Source organism: Lepidochelys olivacea (assembly GCF_965140295.1).
Source record: "Lepidochelys olivacea isolate rLepOli2 genome assembly, chromosome: 8".
NCBI lineage: Eukaryota > Metazoa > Chordata > Testudines > Cheloniidae > Lepidochelys > Lepidochelys olivacea.
Genome location: NC_140418.1, coordinates 108,586,372 through 108,608,211, shown reverse-complemented (window position 1 = coordinate 108,608,211; position 21,840 = coordinate 108,586,372).

Genomic DNA, 21,840 nt, shown 5'->3' with positions numbered 1-21,840 from the left:
ATAGAAGCTGCAGGTCTGGGGTCAGCGTCGGCTTGTGTTGGTCTCCTTTGGCTTTTGGTAGGACTGGCGCGGTTCCTCCCTTGCACCCAGCATTGCTGCTCATCCTCCAACTGCTGCACGCCCTCTGCAATGTCTGAAGACAGATTTCTTTTGGCAGCTGGGTTTTTATGCAGCTGTGTTTGCATTGCTCCTTCCTCCCACAGGCCAAGGAGATCCAGGACTTCCTTCTGGGGCCAGGCAGCAGCATGAGGTTTAGCTGTAGCTTTGTTCGGAGCCAGGCCTGTGTGTCTGCTCCCCAAGGCAGGCTAGCAGGAAGATACGCACTTCAAAAGCACGCCGGGGATTTTAAAGGGGGGTGGGCTTCGCAGCGCAGCAGAGAGGTCACGCCGCAGGGACAGGGACACTGCAGGACTGTTCCTGAAGGCCTGTTTTCACTGGTTCAGGCAGTGCAGTGTCCACACTGACATCGTACCAGTCAGTCCGTGCCAGCAGCGGTGTATGTCGTTCGGCGAGGGGGTTTTCAGCCACGGCCAGAAAGTCAGAGTTTTACCGCCAGGACCTAGCACAGGGCGCTCATGCCCACAGCAATTACCAAGAAAAGGCAAGTTTTGCTAGTAAAACCTTCTAATGTGGTCCAGGCCTGAGGCTGAAGACAGCCAGGAGCAGCTCTGAGAAGGGAAACTCCCCAATCATTCCAATGGGGTGTTAAAATTGCAACCACAGTTGCTAATATCTGGGTGAACACCAAACTAGTGTGTTTACCCCTTGATCTGAAATAATCTCCCCAGCCCACTCCTCACGGTGCAGTCATGTGGGGTCAGTGCTGGGACCAAAAGCAGACACACTTTGGGGAGCAGACCAGCACCCCCAGCTCCTTTGAGGGCTGCTCTGCGGGGAGCAAAGATGTCCACTGTCTATCTGAAGCTGCGCAGAATTTCCGTGGATCCAGCAGAACGTAGGAGCCCTGATGCAGAACCTAGGCCCCAGCTGCCGTGGGGCACAGGGACCTTGGTCACCAGGTGCTGGCATCCAGAGAGGGGCAGGGGAATTCACTGTAGTCTGGCTGAAGAAGCTGCTGTTCTCTGCGGGACAGAGGGATCCATTGTCACAGCAGAGTTCTGTGCTGGCAGAGAGGCCACACAAATCTGGAATTGTTTCTCAGCCCCCAGCTGGTCTGGGCTTTGGCCTCCTTGCATTTCTGAATGCTGAGCATAGAAACGGCCTGGAGCATTGCTGAAGTGACTGTTACAATTACCACCAGTTACACTTGTTAAGGGCCTGTGCCTTTCCAAGGGCATTCTGGCCATCGCCCCAGCACACACGTCCTCTTCTGTGATCCTTCGAAAGCCCAGTCAGCAGCAGAGACCAGCCCCGAGCTGTTGGGGTGAGTGGGGAGGAAGAGACCCTCAAACAGCTTCCTAGAATGTATGAGAAGAAAAAACGGTTACTCGCCTTTTGTATCAGTTGTTCTTCGAGATGCGTTGCTCGTACCCATTGCGTTGTAGGTGTGTGTGCTTGTCACAGGCACCGGTGCCGGAAGCTTTCCCCCAGCGGTACCTGTAGGGGTCCGGCTCTGACGCCACCTGGAGTAGCATGTGTATGCGTTGGTATAAGGGGCGCCACCGGCTCCCCGCTCCCTCAGCTCGTCCTTGCTGGAACTCCGACAGAGGGGGAAGGCGGGCGGGCCATGGAATGGACATGAGCAACACATCTCGAAGAACAACAATTATGAAAGGTGAGTAACTGTTTTTAATTCTTTGAGTGCTTGCTCATGTCCATTCCACTGTAGGTGACTCCCAAGCAGTACCTCCAGAGGTGGGTAGGAGTTCATGGATGTGTCGATTGCAACAGAGCTCTGCCAAATCCAGCTCCATCCCTGGCTTGCTGGGTGATGGCGTAATGCATGGTGAAGGTGTGTACCAACGACCACGTTGCGGCTCTGCAGATGTCATGGATGGGGACAAGGGCCAGAAATGTGGCCGACGATGCCTGAGCTCTCGTGGAGTGAGCAGTTACTATTGGTGGGGGTGTCACCTGTGCGAATTCGTAACAGGTATGGATGCAGGTAGTGATCCAGGACGAAATCCTCTGGGACGACACTGGAAGGCCCTTCATTTTGTCAGCCACCACAATGAAAAGTTGAGTCTAACTGCGGAAAGGCTAGGTGCGCTCCAGGCAGAAAGCCAGGGCACGCCTAACATCTAGGGTGTGCAGATGCCGCTCCTCAATAGACGCATGCAGCTTTGGACAGAACGCCAGGAGGAAGATGTCCTGGCTGACATGGCAGTGCGATACCACCTTTGGCAGGAAGGTGACACAGCTGGACTTTATCTCTGTAGAACACCATGTATGGGGGATCCGATGTAAGAGTGTTTATCTTGGAGACTCGCCTCACCAATGTAATAGTTACGGGGAATGTGACCTTCCACGACAGGTGTGAGAGAGAGCAAGAGGGTAGAGGCTCAAATGGAGGACTGATAAGCCTGGAAAAGACTAGATTGAAGTCCCATTGGGGAAGATGTGGACAACCTCAAGGAAGTCCAGATGAGAGCAACAAAACTAATACAAGGTTTAGAAAACCTGTCCTATGAGGAAAGGTGTTACAAACTGGGCATGTTTAATCTTTGGAGACTGAGGAGGGACCTGATAACAGTTGTCAAATGTGCTAAGAGCTGTTAGAGGAGAGTGACCAATTATTTTCCATGTCCACTGAAGGCAGGACAAGAAGTAATGGGCTTCATCTGCAGCAAGGGAGATTTAGATTAGAGATCAGGGTTGTTAAGCTCTGGAACAGGTGTGCAAGGGAGGTTGTGGAATCCCCATCACTGGAGGTGTTTAGGAACAGGCTGGACAAACACCTGTCAGGGACAGTCTAGGTTTATTTAGTCCTGCCATAGCACAGAGGGCTGGACTCAATGACCTCTTGAGGTCCCTTCCAGCCTGACATCTCTAAAATCATCTCTGTTTTGAAGAGAAATTCTTATACCCTTAACAAAGCTGGAAAAGAACATCGGCTGTTCTCAAACTTATCTTTTTGGTTCAGTTGTTCTGGATGATTTAGTTGGGGATTGGTCCTGCTTTGAGCAGGGGGTGGGACTAGATGATGTCCTGAGGTCCCTTCCAACCCTGCTATTCTATGATTCTATGCCCATTGTGCTGGGCACTGCACACAGGAGACAAGGGCACTGCCCCATGAGCTTACCGTCTAAATACAGGGGAGTGCAGGGCCCAACAGAGGGAGCAGGGGGAGGACAGAGCGATGGCACCAGGAACACACAGCTGTAGATAGGAGCTGGTGTCTCTGTTGGAGGCTGCAGAGTCAATTATTTTCTTTATTTAAGTAAATGAATGAACAAGAGCTGTCAATGAATAACTAACAGCCCCCATCTCATCAGCACTAACCCATCTCTCCGCTCCTCCACAGGCTTGTATTACAAACTTGTGTTCCGGGCAGCTCCCCTCTGCCACCGTGGCCTACACTCCTCTGTGGTCAGCTAACATCCCTGTTGAGCCCAGACGGTCTTTGGGTCAGGGACTGTACTTTGTTCATTGCATGTGAAATGGAGTCCTGATAATAGTCACTGTGTTATTCATTGCAAAACCCCCAAACTACACTACTGCTGTTATTACAGCAACGCCTAGAAAAAAATTAAGTGTACAAATTCAAAATAACCAGAGTTGTGGTTCCTCAGCAACATTAAGTAGGGCACACTTCACATGGGTAACACTCTGTAATACTGTGTTAATTGGCTGCTGGCATTAGCCGTTTGTACTGTGCTTTAAAGTCGTTTCCTGAAGATGCTGATAGATATCTGAGTTTTTACAAGAACGGAAGGATTGTCTTGTGCAAGGCATTGGCCTGGGACTCAGAAGATCCTGAGTTCAATTCCTAGCTCTGACCCAGACTCTCTGTGTGATCCTGGGAGAGGTGTTTCATCTCTCTGTGCTGGAGCCGTTTCCTCCTGCCCTGGTAGTGCTCCTGCAGTCCTCCACACCTAGCACTGTCTTCACTTGGGATTAGGTCGGTTTAACTCCGCTGCTTGGAAGTGGATTTTTCTCACCCCTGAGGAATCTGGCTGCAGGTTATTTCTGGCAGCAAGCAGTGCTGCACCTCTGCTCCCAACCCACCGTCCCTAGAGAGAAAACCATATGCTGCCCTGGCATCCAGGTGTGAGGAATTTCCCCCAAAGGTAGAGGAGGAGAAGCCGTGTACCCCCAAGGCTGGGAGGATCGCGGCCACTAGGCCCAGGAGGAAACAAAGGGTGGTGGTGATTGGTGACTCCCTTCTAAGGGGGAAGTGAGGCATTCAATTGCCAGCCTGACACGACATATCCTGGAATGGCCCATATCTGAGACATTCCAGAAGGACTGCTGAGGATCGTCCGGCCCTCTGACTACCATGCTGCTCCTTCACGCGGGCACTAAAAGTACTGCAAGGCGTGACCCTGAACAGATCAGAAGGGACTACAAGAAGGATGTGGAAAAATTGGAAAATGTCCAGCGGAGGGCAACAAAAATGGTTAGGGGACTGGAACACATGACATATGAGGAGAGGCTGAGGGAACTGGGATTGTTTAGTCTGCAGAAGAGAAGAATGAGGGGGGATTTGATAGCTGCTTTCAACTACCTGACAGGGGGTTCCAAAGAGGATGGATCTAGACTGTTCTCAGTAAAAAGACAAGGAGTACTTGTGGCACCTTAGAGACTAACCAATTTATTTGAGCATGAGCTTTCGTGAGCTACAGCTCACTTCATCGGATGTTCTCAGTGGTAGAAGAGGACAGGACGAGGAGTAATGGTCTCAAGTTGCAGTGGGGGAGGTTTAGGTTGGATATTAGGAAAAACTTTTTCACGAGGAGGGTGGTGAAACACTGGAATGCGTTACCTCGGGAGGTGGTGGAATCTCCTTCCTTAGAGGTTTTTAAGGTCAGGCTTGACAAAGCCCTGGCTGGGATGATTTAGTTGGGGATTGGTCCTGCTCTGAGCAGGGGGTTGGACTAGACACCTCCTGGGGTCCCTTCCCACCCTGCTATTCTGTGATGACGACAGGGCTCTGGGAGTGAGGGAGCTGGTGGTGTGGGCAGCATTGTCATCAACCCTTCTGATCGAGAGTAGCGGCCCAGGCAGAGCCAGACACATCCTGGAGTTGAACACATGGCTGGTGTTGCCAGGGCTTCAGCTTCCTCCACCATGAGAGGCTGTTCTGAGAAGGACTGCTGAGCAGAGACGGGGTCCGCCTATCAAGGAATGGGAAGAATATCTGGATACAGACTGGCTAACCCAGTGCGGCAGCCTTTGGACTAAGGCCTGGTCTACACTACAGAGTTAGGGTGATGTTAAGGCAGCTTAGGTCAATCTAGCTCTGCAAGCGTCTACACTTCTCCCACCGATGTAAGTCGCCCGTGTAGACACTGCGCTACTTACATTGCCTGTTGCCAGGCAGGGCTGACAGCCGGAGCCCCGCCATGTTCCACTGACAGCCAGAGCCCTGCTGCCACGGCCCGGTGAGGGAATAAGGGGCTGGGGGGGAAGAGTCCGAGCCCAGGCTGCCTCCAGGTGAGGGACTGGGGGTGGGGGAGGAGGGAAGGCGGGCCGGAGCCTGGGCGGCGGGGCTCTGGGTGAGGACGCTGCCAGAAGCGGCATAGTGTGGCCATTAAAAATCAAATTAATTACTCCAGTGGCTGTATGTAGAATTAAGTCGACTTAATTCTGTAGCGTAGACTTGTCCTTAGTTTGACGGGGGAAGGAGACAAAAGCCCACAGGTAAGTCCAACACATGATGACCTGCGTGAACGGTCAGAATCTGGGGAGCACATGAACAATCCTAGCAGGGTCAAAGGAGAGACAGGAAGGAATGTAGAAGGGAAATCCAATGAACATCTTAGCTGTCTGTATACTAATGCAAGAAGTTTGGGGAATTCACTAGTATTTCTGGTTCTTCCTGTTAAGAGTCACAATTACAACATAACTGGCATCACAAAGACGGGATGGGATAGTTCACGTGACTAGAATATTAGCATAGGAGGGTACAGGCTGTTCAGGAAGAACAGGCAAGAGGAAAACAGAGGCGGTGTTGCCTTGTATAGCAAAGATGTCTTCACTTGGACTAAGGTTGAAACAGAAGTGGGAGGCAGCCCTGTTGAAAGTCTCTGGGAAGGATAGAAGGGATGTCGCGATGGGAGTCTGTTACGGACCCATCTGACCAGGAAGAAGAGGTGGATGAAGCTTTTTTTAAACTAACAAAATCATCCAAAGAAGTAGTGACAGGGGACTTCAACTTACCCAGACATCTGCTGGGAAAATAACACAGCAGGGCACAGAGTACCCAGCCAGTTCCTGGAATGTACTGGAGACAACTTTTTATTACAGAAGGTGGAGAAAGTGACGAACAGAGAGGCTGTTTTCAATTTGAGTCTGAAAAATACGGAGGAAACTGGTTGAGAATTTGAAGGTGGAAGGCACTTTGCTTCTCTACAAAAGAAAAAGGACACTAAACTATCTCAACTACCTCATGCCACAAGGGGCCACAGCAGTGGTTCCCTTAACCCACCCAGCAATATTGTTAGTCTATCCAACTATACTCTTAGCCCAGCAGAAGAAACTGTCCTATCTCGGGGCCTCTCCTTCTGCCCCTCCACCCCCACGAACATGACACAGTTCTGTGGTGACTTAGAATCCTATTTTCGATGTCTCTGACTCAAGGAATATTTCCAACACACCTCTGAACAACATACTAACCCACAGAGACCTTCCTACCAAGACTACAAAAAGAAGGATACTGGGTGGACTCCTCCTGAAGGTCGAAACAACAGACTGGACTTCTACATAGAATGCTTCCGCCGACGTGCACGGGCTGAAGTGGTAGAAAAGCAGCATTACTTGGCCCATAACCTCAGCCGTGCAGAATACAACACCGTCCACAGCCTCAGGAACAACTCTGACATCATAATCACAAAGGCTGACAAAGAAGGTGCTGTCGTCATCATGAATAGGTCGGACTATGAACAAGAGGCTGCTAGGCAGCTCTCCAACACCACTTTCTACAAGCCATTACCCTCTGATCCCACTGAGGGTTACCACAAGAAACTACACCATCTGCTAAGAAACTCCCTGAAAAAGCACAAGAACAAATCTGCGCAGACCCCTAGAACTCCGACCAAGGGTATTCTATCTGCTACCCAAGATCCATAAACCTGGAAATCCTGGGCGCCCCATCATCTCAGGCATTGGCACCCTGACTGCAGGATTGTCTGGCTATGAAGACTCCCTCCTCAGGCCCTACGCTACCAGCACTCCCAGCTACCTTCGAGACACCACTGACTTCCTGAGGAAACTACAATCCATCGGTGATCTTCCTGATAACACCATCCTGGCCACTATGGATGTAGAAGCCCTCTACACCAACGTTCCACACAAAGATGGACTACAAGCCGTCAAGAACAGTATCCCTGATAATGTCACGGCAAACCTGGTGGCTGAACTTTGTGACTTTGTCCTTACCCATAACTATTTCACATTTGGGGACAATGTATACCTTCAGATCAGTGGCACTGCTGTGGGTACCCGCATGGCCTCACAGTATGCCAACATTTTTATGGCTGACTTAGAACAACGCTTCCTCAGCTCTCGTCCCCTAATGCCCCTACTCTACTTCCGCTATATTGATGACCTCTTAATCATCTGGACCCATGGAAAAGAAGTCCTTGAGGAATTCCATCATGATTTCAACAATTTCCATCCCAACATCAACCTCAGCCTGGACCAGTCCACACAACAGATCCACTTCCTGGACACTACAGTGCTAATAAGCGATGGTCACATAAACACCACCCTATCCCGGAAACCTACTGACCACTATTCCTACCTACATGCCTCCAGCTTTCACCCAGACCACGCCACACGATCCATTGTCTACAGCCAAGCTCTATGATACAACCGCATTTGCTCCAACCCCTCAGGCAGAGACAAACACCTACAAGATCTCTATCAAGCGTTCTTACAACTACAATACCCACCTGCTGAAGTGAAGAAACAGATTGACAGAGCCAGAAGAGTAAACCAGAAGTCACCTAGTACAGGACAGGCCCAACAAAGAAAATAACAGAACGCCACTAGCCATCACCTTCAGCCCGCAACTAAAACCTCTCCAACGCATCATCAGGGATCTACAACCTATCCTGAAGGATGACCCATCACTCTCACAGATCTTGGGAGACAGGCCAGTCCTTGCCTACAGACAGCCCCCCAACCTGAAGCAAATACTCACCAGCAACCACATATCACACCACAGAACCACTAACCCAGGAACCTATCCTTGCAACAAAGCCCGTTGCCAACTGTGCCCACATATCTATTCAGGGAACACCATCATAGGGCCTAATCACATCAGCCACACTATCAGAGGCTCGTTCACCTGCACATCTACCAATGTGATCTGTGCCAGCAATGCCCCTCTGCCATGTACATTGGTCAAACTGGACAGTCTCTACGTAAAAGAATAAATGGACACAAATCAGACGTCAAGAATTATAACATTCAAAAACCAGTCGGAGAACACTTCAATCTCTTTGGTCACTCGATTACAGACCTAAAAGTGGCAATTCTTCAACAAAAAAACTTCAGAAACAGACTTCAAGGAGAGACTGCTGAATTGGAATTAATTTGAAAACTGGATACAATTAATTTAGGCTTGAATAAAGACTGGGAGTGGATGGGTCATTACACAAAGTAAAACTGTTTCCCCATGTTTATTCCCTCTGCTGTTCCTCAGACATTCTTGTCAACTGCTGGAAATGACCCACCTTGATTATCACTACAAAAGGTTCCCCCCTCCCCCCGCTCTCCTGCTGGTAATAGCTCACCTTACCTGATCATTCGCATTTCAGTGTGTACGGTGAAAAGAAAAGGAGGACTTGTGGCACCTTAGAGACTAACCAATTTATTTGAGCATAAGCTTTCGTGAGCTACAGCTCACTTCATCGGATGCACACTGTGGAAAGTGTGTATGGTAACACCCATTGTTTCATGTTCTCTGTGTATATAAATCTCACCACTGTATTTTCCACTGAATGCATCAGATGAAGTGAGTTGCAGCTCACGAAAGCTCATGCTCAAATAAATTTGTTAGTCTCTAAGGTGCCACAAGTACTCCTTTTCTTTTTGCGAAATGATAGAGTTCATGATCCTAAGAAATGGTAGGACAGAAAACAAGCAGAATAAAGACAACGGACTTCAAGAAAGCGACTTTAGCAAACTCAGAGAATTGGAAGGCAAGATCCTGTGGGAAAGCAAGTCTAAGGGGAAAAAGTGTTTAGGAAACTTGCCAGTTTTTTTTTAAAGAGACATTATTAAGGGCACGAGAGCAAACTATTCCACTGCTTCGGAAAGATAGGAAGTCAGGTATGTGACCATTCTGGTTTAACCAGGAGATCTTCAATGACCTGAAACTGAAAAAAAATGGTGTACAAAAAGTGGAAACGAGGTCAAATTACAAAGGCAATATTAAAAAAAACCCAACACAAGCATATAGGGACAATATTAGAAAGGCCAAGGCACAACACGAGATTGCACTAGCCAGGGTCATAAAAGGTAACAAGAAAACATTTTACAAATACATGAGAGGCAAAAGGAAGACCCAGGACAGGGTAGGCCTGTTACTCAATGAGGAAGGAAAGACAACAGAAAATGCAGCAAGGGTGGAAGTGTTAAATACCCTTTTTGTTTCAAAAAAAAAAAAAAAAAAAGGAGTACTTGTGGCACCTTAGAGACTAACCAATTTATTTGAGCATAAGCTTTCGTGAGCTACAGCTCACTTCATCGGATGCATACTGTGGAAACTGCAGGAAACATTATATACACAGAGACCATGAAACAATACCTCCTCCCACCCCACTCTCCTGCTGGTAATAGCTTATCTAAAGTGATCACTCTCCTTACTATGTGTATGATAATCAAGTTGGGCCATTTCCAGCACAAATCCAGGTTTTCTCACCCTCCGCCCCCCCCCCCCCCCCAACTCACTCTCCTGCTGGTAATAGCCCATCCAAAGTGCCCACTCTCTTTACAATGTGTATGATAATCAAGATGGGCCATTTCCAGCACATATCCAGGTTTTCTCACCCCCCCCCTTTTTTTCCAAAAACCACACACACAAACTCACTCTCCTGCTGGTAATAGCTTATCCAAAGTTACAATGTGTATGAAAATCAAGGTGGGCCATTTCCAGCACAAATTTAGACAAGTTAGATGTCTTCAAATGGGCAGGCCCTGACAAAATACAACCTAGAATACTTAAGGAACTGGTTGAAGAGATCTCTGAGCCATTAGCAATTATGTTTGAGACCTCATGGAGGATGAGAAAGACCCCAGAGGACTGGCAAAGAGCAATATAGTACCCATCTATAGAAAGAGGAATAAAAGTAACCCAGGGAATTACAGAACAGTCATCTTAACTTTGATACCCAGAAAGATAAGGGAGCAAATAAACAATCAGGTTGTAAGCACCTTGAAGATAATAAGTAACATTCAACATGGATTTGTCAAAAACAAATCATGTCAAACCAACCTAATATCCTTCTTTGACTGGGTAACAAACCTTGTGGCTAGGACGGAAGCAGTAGATGTGATATAGGAAGTAAGGGAGATTTAGGTTAGACATTAGGAAAAAATTCCTAATTGCAAGGTTAGTTAAGCACTGGAACCAATTACCTAGGGAGAGTGTGGAATCCCTGTTCATTGGAGGTTTTTAAGAGCAGGTTAGACAAACGCTGGTGAGGGATGGTCAGATAATACTTAGTCCTGCCCCACTGAAGGGGACTGGACCATATGTAGGGGGACCAGGTGACTGGTGAAAAGGGACCCTGGTGGCTCTGGTCAGCACCGCTGACCAGGCCGTTAAAAGTCCGGTTGGCAGTGCTGCAGAGCTAAGGCAGGCTAGTCCCTACCTGTCCTGGCTCCGTGCTGCACCCTGGAAGTGGCCAGCAGGTTCAGCTCCTAGGCGGGGGAGCCGGGGTCTCCGTGTGCTGCCCCGGCACTGAGCATTGGCTCCGCACCCCCATTGGCCGGGAACCACGGCCAACAGGAGCCGCGGGGGCAATGTCTGCAGGTGAGAGCAGTGCGCAGAGCTGCCAGCCATGCCTCCACCTAGGAACTGAACCTGCTGGCTGCTTCTGGGGCACAGTGTGGTCCATGGTGCCAGGACAGGCAGGAAGCTTGCCTTAGCCCCCGCACTGTGCTGTCGACTGGGAGCCGCCGGAGGTAAGCCCATGCCCCAACTGCCCCAGCCCTGAGGCCCCCCAAACTCGGAACCCCCTCCTGCACCCCACAGCCTGCACCCCCAGATGGCGCTCTCACCCCCTGCCCCAGCCCAGAGCCCCCTCCCACATCCTGAACCTCTCTGCCCCACCTCCCAGCCTGGAGCCCCCTCCTGCACCCCGAATCCCTAATCTCTGGCCCCACCCCAGAGCCCATACCCCCAGATGAAGCCCTCACCCTCCCTGCACCCCAACCACCTGCCTCAACCCGCAGTCCCCTCCTGCATCCTGACCCCTCATCCCCAGCCCCACCCCAGAGCCCGCACCCCCAGCCGGAGCCCTCACCCCCTCCCGCACCCCAACCCCCTACCCCAGCCTGGAGCCCCCTCCCACACCCTGAACCCCTCATTTCTGGCCCCATCCCGGAGCCCACAACCCCTCCTGCACCCCAAGCCCCTGCCCTAGCCCACTGAAAATGAGTGAGGGTGTGGGAGAGCGAGCCACCAAGGAGGGGGTAGAGTCTTGGGGAAGGGGCGTGACCTTGGGGAAGGTGCAGGCTAGGGTGTTCGGTTTTGTGAGATTAGAAAGTTGGCAACCCTAACCACATGACCTACTGAGATCCCTTCCAGTCCTACATTTCTATTATTCTATTTGCTCTTTCAACACTCCTGTGAGATATGGAAGTTCCTTCATCCCCTTTTTACAGATAACTGAGGCAGAGAGAGGCTCAGTGCCAGATTTTTACAGGTATCGATTTGCCCAGGGATGCAGATAGGTACCCAGTGGAATTTTCAGAAGCAGCCAGGTGCCTCTCTGCATCCTTAGCGAACCAGATACCTTTAAAAACCTGTAGCTAGATGACTTGCCAAAGTCTCACAGCAAGCCTGTGCATAGCAGGGAACTGAACCCAGGTCCCCCAAGTCCCAGGCTAGCACTCCAACCACTGAGCCCTTCTGCCTCTCCATGTCCCTCACTTACCCTACCTGAAGTTTTTGAGCACTTCACTCTAAAATGTCTAAGGTGAACTCTTCCCAGATCCACAAGAAGCTTGTTCTTCATGAGAACTAAGTTCAGGTCCAGTGGCTTTGGGAGTGATCTGAATGCAAAACCAATCTCAACATTTCTATAAAGTGGTGAGCAGAGCTTACTCTCAGCACAACCTCAGTCCAAACCCCAGGGCACATCTGCCTTTGGACCCAGAGCATACATGGGACACATCAGTCAGAAAAGTCATGTCATTAAAGTAAGTGCCTCCAGTCATGACTACAGTGGCACAGACTGAGCCAGCAAGCCTCAAGTGATGGCTTTGGTTAGGTACAGAAAACATATACTCCCTAACAGGTTCCTTCCTTCAGGCTTCTCCCTCCCTGTATATGAACAGTCTGCTAAGCTCCCCTGCTGTAGAGAGCTCCGGGCTGGGTTAGCACATGCAGATAGTTGAAAATCCATCACTAGATGGAAATGGTAGAATGGTCAATACAGATGTGAAAAAGGCAGAAACAATCAATAAACAATTCTGTTCTGAACTGGGGAAAAAGCCAATAACGTAGTCCTATCGTACGATCACGAAACTTTCCATTCCAATAGGAACTCGGGAGGATGTCAAACAGCTACTAAATTTAGACATTTAAAGTGGGTGGCTCAAAGTGACATGATTTGGCCACTGAACCTGAGCAGAACCTATGTAGTCAGAGTACAGAGAATGCGTGTTGTAATTCTCTGGCCTGTGCTATACAGAAGATCAGACTGGAGGATCACAGTGGTTCCTTCTGGCCTTGGAATCTACAAATCTATAAATCAGCAGGTCCAGATAACTTGCATCCAAGAGTTTTGAGAGAGCTGGCTGCCTAGCTCACTGGTATGTTAATGATGATTTTCAGTAAGTCTTGAAACACTGGGGAAGTTCCACAAGATTGGAAGAAAGCTAATGTTGTGCCAGGATAAACAGGACTACCCAGGTAATTATAGATCTGACAGACTGGCATCGAGCCTGGGCAAAATAATGGAATGGATGATAGGGTACTCAATTAAGGAGGGTAATATAATTAATGCCAGTCAACACAGATTTATGGAAAATAGCGCTGGTCAGAATAACCCTTTTTTTTTTTTAATGAGATTACAGGTTTGTTTGATAAAGGTAATGGTGTTGATGTAATATAATTAGACTTCTGTAAAGCAAATGTATGGTACAACATTTTGAACTAGAACGATGCAGTGGTGGGGGGGAGGGATAGCTCAGTGGTTTGAGGATTGGCCTGCTAAACCCAGGGTTGTGAGTTCAATCCTTGAGGGGGCCATTTAGGGATCTGGGGCAAAAATTGAGGATTGGCCCTGCTTTGAGCAGGGGTTGGACTAGATGACCTCCTGAGGTCCCTTCCAACCCTGATATTCTATGATTCTATATTCTATGATGCAAAACTAACATGGCACTCAAATGGATTAAAAACCCGCTAACCACTAGGTTACAAAAAGCCAATGCTGCAACGGCAAATGTCCTTCTGGAATGTCCTAGTAGGAGCGTTGTATGTAAGACCACAGGAGGTAATTCTTCCACTCTACTTGGTGCTGGGAAGGCTTTAGCTGGAGTGTCATGTCCAGTTTTGGGAACCACACTTTGAGAAAGATGTGGACAAACTGCAGAGTGTCCAGAGGAGAGCAACACCAATGGTAAGAAGTTTAGAAAACAAGACCTATGAGGAAAGATTGAAAGAAACAGGAATATTTTAGTCAAGAGAAGACTGAGGAGGAGAATTTATAACCATCTTCAACTATGCAAAAGGTTGTTATAAAGGGGGCCGGCAATGACACAGCTGGGAGCAGTGTGAGACACAGTTCGAGATGCATTTAACAGCATGGCCTCAGACTCTTTCCGCCATGGAAATGAACAGTCTGGGAGATTTCCTGACTGGCTTTCTCCTTTGTAGGTAAAAGGCTCAGACTCACATCAAGGGAGTGAAGTCACCTCTCCTCTTCAGATGTGTGTGGTTTTGGAAAAAACACAGGTAAGTGGATTGACTGGTTCAGGTGACACTCTGAAACAATTGTGTGTGTGTGTGTGTGTGTGTGCAGGGAGAGGGTGATGGGAGTGGGGGGAGACTTGGGATGCAAATGCTATGAAACTTTGTCTCTATGGAATATGATGTAAGGTGGATCCACCATCAGTGCTCCAAGATCACCCACTGCTGGAATGATTAATAATCTTTGAAATTATTAAAATGGGAAACCACCAAACACTAATTTAACCATTGTGGCAGGCGCTGAAAGAGCCCTTAACCAGCTCCTGCCACTCCAGCCCCATTCAGAGAGAACAGACTGGGGCTGGGTGAACTGCCCTATGTTTGCCTGGTAACTGACCACACCTACCAGCCTCATTAGCAGGAGCTATAAGGCTGGAAGGAAGTCAGAAAAAGTTGGGGGGTGGAGACTAGGAGCTCAGCCTCAGCCTGTTGGGATCCTGGAAATGGGTGGCCTCCTAAAGGACCTCTCCCAGCCTAAGGGGAGGATCCACAAGGTCCGGGATCTCAATTAAGTATGGGGGACAACTAAAGACATAACAGGGACAGGGGTGAGGTCACAGGGCTAAACGAAGAGAACCTGACGGGGACACCGAGCAGAGAACCTGGACAGTGCCCACTGCTCCTCAAAGGTATCAAGGGAGCCAGCGGATGCCGCCCAGAGGAACTCTGCCCAGATGAGTGAGACCAGGGAGGAGTGGAAATAGGCCTCACAGTTGCAGAGCACCCCCTTGTCTAGCATCCTCTTCCTGGTGGCGTAGATGGCTACTTTGGCTAGTGCCAGGAGGAGGTTGATGGGGAGGTCTCGCAATTTAGTGGGGCTACGGACAGGGTGTGCAAATATAAACAAGTGTGGGGAGAAGTGCAACCAGAACTGCAGCAGGAGGTTCTGTAGGAGTCGGAATAGGGGCTGCAACATGGCACACTCCAGATACACATGTGCCAGGGTCTCCCTCACACCGCAGAAGGGGCAGGTGTCCAGGATAGGGGTGAACCGTGCCAAGAACATGCCCGTGCTCATGGCCCCGTGAAGGAGCCGCCAACCGTTATCCCCAGTGGGCTTCGGGACCAGGGTGGAGTATAGGCTGGCCCACCGGGGTGCCTCACCCTCCAGAGGCGGTAGGAGGTCCCACCACTTCGTGATGGGGCAGGGGGTGAGGACGTGAAGGGTGTGGAGCACGAGCGTGTACAGATGTTTCCTTGGCATGGTCCGGAAATGAACTGGCTGCAATTCGTGCAGCCGGCTCACAGTGAAGGGGTGGGATGGCCGGGTGGGGCCACGGGGCAGAGTCCCGATGAAAATGTCCAGAGGGCCTGGGGTGTAGGGTGGGCAACCTCCCGCAGGACCCATTCAAGGTAGGCCCGAGCAGTGGGTGGTAAAGTGGCCCTCGCCTCCTGAAGTACGTGCTGGGGAGTACGAGGGCCGGAGAGCCCCATGCACTGAGCGAGCATCAGGGGATCCAGCCAGTCTCCCCAGTCGTAGTCCAGGAGGTCTCTGACTCTGGTGACTTCTGCAAGGACCAGCCTCTGTTGCACCGAGTGGGACTCCGCCACCTGCACATAGAGCTGGGGGTTGTGTAGCAGAGGGAGTAGGAGCCTCTTAGTCTGTTGCTGGCCAGGCCTGTGGTAGGCCAAGCAGCTGTAAAGCCTGTATATAGCTGGAAACTGGTGGTGGGAAACTGATCACAAATAAAGAACACGGGTGTTGCACCAGCCTAAAGTGTCCCTGATTCACGGAGGAGAAGGGGCCAAGGGGCCGAATCCAGAGGAGTGCAGTGTGTACCCCATTACAACCATAAATTCCTTTATTAAATCCAAAGATAAACTTATACAATTACTCTAAACATGCCTAAAAAGCCTGAATAATAAGCAATGCATCCAAACAGTAACAAAACCTGTATAAGCATTTGATCAAGATACTTACAAATGGGCTAAAAGCAAGGGGTGCTTAGACCCATATTGGTCGGCTCTAGCTTGGTCAGGCAGGTATGATCAGTGAACCCTTTAAGAGTTTACTATTTATATCTTTAACAAACAAGTGATGTCACTGCCAATTACTGACTACAGCAAAAGACAACTGGAGACAGTTCACCCTTATTTCCAGCCTTAATCCAGGTAAGATTTACAACCTCTTTTCTTCCCAAGGCCTTTCCTCCCTCCTTCCTGCTGTCCAACAGGTTCCCCATTGCACCTGGGCTCACACAGGCATTATTGGTGTGTGGGCTGGGGAAGGGTCATGTTGGCTTATTTAAAGACAGATTCTGTTTTATTTAAAACCATCTACAGCTTCTCCTATTGGTCAGAGGCCTTCTGTTTAGAAACTTCCCTTTATCTCGCTAGTAGTTCTTTGAACCAGACGTCCTCCCTACTTTATTCCTTCTGGCCTTATCATTTAACTTAAGCTAACTTTAATTCTTTAATTTTGTACTTATCCTACACCCACCGCCTGGCTGAGATTATGGCTACGAGGAATGCAACCTTCATAGACAGGCGAGACACGGAACATGTAGACAGTGGTTCCAAGGGTGGCTTTGTGAGCACCGAAAGAACAAGGTGTAGGTGCCACTGAGGAGCAGGGTTCCTTAATGGCAGAAAAGTTCTAACTTGGCCCTTCCAGAACCAGGCAGTCAGCAGGTGAGCAAAAATTGAGTTCCCATATGAAGGTGGGTGGTACACACTGATTGGTGCCAGGTCGATTCACAAAGAGCTGATGGAAAGACGAGCTACTTTGAGGGAAAGAAGATAGTTCAGAATAAGGAGAATACCTGCAGCTTCTGGGGATATAAGTTTTTTTTGTGCCCAGACAAACACTTCCACTTGGCTAAGTAGCCTTTCCGAGTGGAATCTTTTCAACTATTAGTAAGGATGCTTTGCATGGCTTCAGAGCAGAAATGTTTAGAGTTGATGCCCATCCAAAAACCCATGCCTGAGATGGAGTGCTTGGGGGTTGGAATGCTTGATTCTGCCCTTCCCCGGGTCAGGCTATTGGAAAAGGGTTGAATACTGATCGATGAGTAAGATGACAGGAGTACAAGTCTCTGGAATCAAAACTGTCTGGTCCAGTTGGGGGTGATGATGATGACTCGTGTCTTGTCCCAATGAATCTTCTGCAAGAGTCAAGATAGGAGTAGAGTAGCAGCCGTGTTAGTCTGTATTCGCAAAAAGAAAAGGAGGACTTGTGGCACCTTAGCGACTAAGCTGCATCCGATGAAGTGAGCTGTAGCTCACGAAAGCTGATGCTCAAATAAATTTGTTAGTCTCTAAGGTGCCACAAGTACTTTTTTTCTTTTTAAGATAGGAGTAGTAAGGGAGGGAAGGCCTAGTTCAGATGATCTGACCACAGAAGGAGAGTGTCATCCGACGAATGAAGCCCTAGGGCGCCTCTGGAGCACTATATGTTACACTTCCTGGTTGTTTGAGAGGTGAACAGGTCCGTGGTGGGGGTTCTCCATAGAGCAAAAATACTGTCAAGTATCTGGGGGAAGCCGGGTTAGTCTGTATCCACAAAAACAACAAGGAGTCCGGTGGCACCTTAAAGACTAACAGATTTATTTGTGCATAAGCTTTTATGGGTAAAAAATCCACTTCTGAAGAAGTGGGGTTTTTACCCATGAAAGCTTATGCTCCAATAAATCTGTTAGTCTTTAAGGTGCCAGCAAAAATACTGTTTACCATGGAGTCATGTAGCTCCCACTCCTGGTTGATAGCAAAGTGTCGGCTGAGTGTGACCATCAACTCATTTTGATTCCCTGCAAGGTAAGCTGCCAAAAGCCTGATCTGACTGCTGATGCACCAATTCCATGGATTGAATGCTTCTGCACACGGGGATGGATCTCACTGCTCCCTGCTTGTTGATGTAAAAGATGGTTGTCATATTGTTTGACATTACCAAGACATGGTGACGTTGTATGAATAGGAGAAAGGCTTTGCAAGCCTCTCAGATTGTCCACAATTCCAGAATGTTCATATACATCCCGGTCTCTCGGGATCTCCAAGTGCCCTGTGCTGTATGACTGTCCATCTGGGCTCCCCAGCCTCAGAGGGAGACATCTGTAATGATCACTGTGCCTGGTGATGGGGAAAGAAAGGGAACACTTATGCATATTTGGTGGGGATCCTTCCACCATAGTAGAGATGATTACTGTGGTGGGAACTGTTACTTTTGTGTTCATGGACTGTTTGTTTGATGAGGTTACAGGGACAAACCATCCCAATGAGTCGAAAGAATAGTAAATATGGCAGGCGACCAGCTTGGCTTAATGGTGAAATCCTAGCGGATCTTAAACATAAAAAAGAAGCTTACAAGAAGTGGAAGGTTGGACATATGACCGGGGAAGAGTATAAAAATATTGCTCGGGCATGTAGGAATGATATCAGGAGGGCCAAATCGCACCTGGAGCTGCAGCTAGCCAGAGATGTCAAGAGTAACAAGAAGGGTTTCTTCAGGTATGTTGGCAACAAGAAGAAAGCCAAGGAATGTGTGGGCCCCTTACTGAATGAGGGAGGCAACCTAGTGACAGAGGATGTGGAAAAAGCTAATGCACTCAATGCTTTTTTTGCCTCTGTTTTCACTAACAAGGTCAGCTCCCAGACTGCTGCGCTGGGCATCACAAAATGGGGAATAGATGGCCAGCCCTCTGTGGAGATAGAGGTGGTTAGAGACTATTTAGAAAAGCTGGACGTGCACAAGTCCATGGGGCCGGACGAGTTGCATCCGAGAGTGCTGAAGGAATTGGCGGCTGTGATTGCAGAGCCATTGGCCATTATCTTTGAAAACTTGTGGCGAACCGGGGAAGTCCCGGATGACTGGAAAAAGGCTAATGTAGTGCCAATCTTTAAAAAAGGGAAGAAGGAGGATCCTGGGAACTACAGGCCAGTCAGCCTCACCTCAGTCCCTGGAAAAATCATGGAGCAGGTCCTCAAAGAATCAATCCTGAAGCACTTGCATGAGAGGAAAGTGATCAGGAACAGCCAGCATGGATTCACCAAGGGAAGGTCATGCCTGACTAATCTAATCGCCTTTTATGATGAGATTACTGGTTCTGTGGATGAAGGGAAAGCAGTGGATGTATTGTTTCTTGACTTTAGCAAAGCTTTTGACACGGTCTCCCACAGTATTCTTGTCAGCAAGTTAAGGAAGTATGGGCTGGATGAATGCACTACAAGGTGGGTAGAAAGCTGGCTAGATTGTCGGGCTCAACGGGTAGTGGTCAATGGCTCCATGTCTAGTTGGCAGCCGGTATCAAGTGGAGTGCCCCAAGAGTCGGTCCTGGGGCCGGTTTTGTTCAATATCTTCATAAATGATCTGGAGGATGGTGTGGATTGCACTCTCAGCAAATTTGCGGATGATACGAAACTGGGAGGAGTGGTAGATACGCTGGAGGGGAGGGATAGGATACAGAAGGACCTAGACAAATTGGAGGATTGGGCCAAAAGAAATCTGATGAGGTTCAATAAGGATAAGTGCAGGGTCCTGCACTTAGGATGGAAGAACCCAATGCACAGCTACAGACTAGGGACCGAATGGCTAGGCAGCAGTTCTGCGGAAAAGGACCTAGGGGTGACAGTGGACGAGAAGCTGGATACGAGTCAGCAGTGTGCCCTTGTTGCCAAGAAGGCCAATGGCATTTTGGGATGTATAAGTAGGGGCATAGTGAGCAGATCGAGGGACGTGATCGTTCCCCTCTATTCGACATTGGTGAGGCCTCATCTGGAGTACTGTGTCCAGTTTTGGGCCCCACACTTCAAGAAGGATGTGGATAAATTGGAGAGAGTCCAGCGAAGGGCAACAAAAATGATTAGGGGACTGGAACACATGACTTATGAGGAGAGGCTGAGGGAACTGGGATTGTTTAGCCTGCAGAAGAGAAGAATGAGGGGGGATTTGATAGCTGCTTTCAACTACCTGAAAGGGGGTTCCAAAGAGGATGGCTCTAGACTGTTCTCAATGGTAGCAGATGATAGAACGAGGAGTAATGGTCTCAAGTTGCAGTGGGGGAGGTTTAGGTTGGATATTAGGAAAAACTTTTTCACTAAGAGGGTGGTGAAACATTGGAATGCGTTACCTAGGGAGGTGGTAGAATCTCCTTCCTTAGAGGTTTTTAAGGTCAGGCTTGACAAAGCCCTGGCTGGGATGATTTAACTGGGAATTGGTCCTGCTTCGAGCAGGGGGTTGGACTGGATGACCTTCTGGGGTCCCTTCCAACCCTGATATTCTATGATTCTATGAGTACACTGTCTGAAGCCATGCCTGTAGGCAACGAAGATGGAGTCTGTCAAACGATGTGATGTGAGTGCATGAAGCCGTATGTGCCGAGAGAGAGAAATTTTGGTTGATGTTCAAGGGTTGTTCATGACCTGATCTATAAAGTCATTGTTTGGAACATGTCCATTGGCAGGTAAGCCCTTGCCATGACTGAATTTAGGGACACCTTGACAAAGTCTAAAGTCTGTGTTGATCTTAGGCTGGCAGACACTGCCTTCAAAATTCTCCAACTCTGGGTGCATGGAAAACATGTGTACCCATAGTGGAATATACAGAAGGGCCAGCACTTGAAGAAGAATCTCTGTTACTGGATGGAAGGGTACAAGCAAACAATGGGACACCACCAGTCAGTACCCTGGACAGTGGTCTCAGCACACCAACAGCCTAACCTTAGTCAATTTTTTTGTAGGCATCATGGTAAAGGAGAGTCTTAAGCAGGAATTTGAAGGAAGTGTGACAGAGTCGGGCTAGATGGCTATAGGAGAGTAATAGAAGGCAGATATATTAGCCCCAGGCTAAGTAGGTCCCTTTTCTCTGGGTAAGGTAACAGGGAAGGTTCCAGAACAATCAGGAACCTTCTGGAGACAATTAAGACAGACAGGCTGATTAGAACACCTGCAGCCAATCAAGAAGCTGCTAGAATCAATTAAGGCAGGCTAATCAGGGCACCTGGGTTTTAAAAAGGAGCTCACTTCAGTTTGTGGTGTGCGTGTGAGGAGCTGGGAGCAAGAGGCAGTAGGAGCTGAGAGTGAGAATGCGGACTGTTGGAGGACTGAGGTGTACAAGCATTATCAGATACCAGGAGGAAGGTCCTATGGTGAGGATAAAGAAGGTGTTGGGAGGAGGCCATGGGGAAGTAGCCCAGGGAGTTGTAGCTGTCACACAGCTGTTCCAGGAGGCAGTCTAGACAGCTGCATTCCACAGGAACCTGGGCTGGAACCCGGAGTAGAGGGCGGACCCGGGTTCCCTCCAAATCCTCCCAACTCCTGGTCAGACACAGGAGGAGTCGACCTGGACTGTGGGTTCAGAAAAACAGCCAAGCTGAGGGCAGCCGTGAAGCTCCAAGGCGAGCAAATCCACCAATAAGCACAAGACCCACCAAGGTAGAGCAGGAACTTTGTCACAGAAGATAATGAGGTAGCTTTGCAGATGTTTACGGGAAGCTCCTCTTAAGCCTGAGGGACAGCATAGGAGAAAGCATGAATATGCTTGTTTGAAAATTTAACAAGTAGAAGATGTAGGCTGATGTCCTCGGCTGATAAGAGCAGGGAGTTGACATTACGAGAATGAATGAGATAGGCAAAGTAGG